Source organism: Dipodomys ordii, unplaced genomic scaffold, assembly GCF_000151885.1.
Source record: "Dipodomys ordii isolate 6190 unplaced genomic scaffold, Dord_2.0 Scaffold106, whole genome shotgun sequence".
Classification (NCBI taxonomy): Eukaryota; Metazoa; Chordata; class Mammalia; order Rodentia; family Heteromyidae; genus Dipodomys; species Dipodomys ordii.
Genome location: NW_012267322.1, coordinates 8,135,851 through 8,136,763, shown reverse-complemented (window position 1 = coordinate 8,136,763; position 913 = coordinate 8,135,851). Strand labels below are relative to the sequence as shown.

Here is a 913-nt window from a genome sequence, read left to right as displayed (position 1 = left end):
CGTCGTGGGCGAGGGGATGTGTCGGGAAGTGAAAGCGCGGTCTGTCTTCTCGCTGCGTTTGCTTCCCCTTGGTTCCGTGCGCTCCTCGGTCTGTCCTAGGCCGGCCGGGGCCGCGGGTCTGGGAAAGCGGCCGAGCGAGAACACGCGCAGCGGCCGTGCTCACCGGACACCGGACACGCGCTCCGCGGCTGGCGGGGGGACTAGGAGACAGCCAAGAAAGGAACTCTTGGCCTGCTACTGTGACCCCTCTGCGCATCACCTTTATTATTCTAATAATTACAATGACATTGATCCTAACGATAATGCAAACAATATAAAGGGGGAGGGGTGGGAATCGGTTCTACTGATTTGTCCTGGGCCTCCAACCTCTTGGATTCCCCAGCAAGCCGCGCGCGCCCTCTGCCGGCCACCAAGGCCTCGCCCCGCCCTCCTCTTACGCGCCTTGCTACCCACTGCACATGCGCACGCCGCGCAGTTTCCAAAGGGGTTTGTTTGCGCCACTAGTCGCAAGCAGTCAGGATGGCCGAGCGGTCTAAGGCGCTGCGTTCAGGTCGCAGTCTCCCCTGGAGGCGTGGGTTCGAATCCCACTTCTGACAGAGCTTCATACTTTTCTCCGCCGGTAATGAAGGCAGGTGGATAGTATCTCCGATGATGGAGGTGGCGTTCTCTCGGCGGTCTTTTTATTAGATCATCACGTTTATCCTAACACAAGTTTCACTGGACAACGAAAAGAAAAACATCCACTGGTAGTTGTTGTCAAAGATCCTCTTTTCGTCGTTAGTGGTCAACTCGATGCGTGGGGAGTGAAAATAGGTAAAAAACACTCTGGTTGTCAGAAGTGGGATTCGAACCCACGCCTCCAGGGGAGACTGCGACCTGAACGCAGCGCCTTAGACCGCTCGGCCATCCTGAC

At 57.1% G+C, this 913-nt stretch overlaps 2 non-coding genes across 2 annotated transcripts; one reads left to right on the top strand and one right to left on the bottom strand.

Annotated features, from left to right (window-relative positions):
• Positions 1 to 513: 513 nt before the first annotated feature.
• Positions 514 to 596, top strand: Trnal-cag. Its single transcript has one exon. It is a non-coding gene; the product is annotated as a tRNA-Leu (tRNA).
• Positions 597 to 830: 234 nt separating this feature from the next.
• Positions 831 to 913, bottom strand: Trnal-cag. The gene has a single exon. It is a non-coding gene; the product is annotated as a tRNA-Leu (tRNA).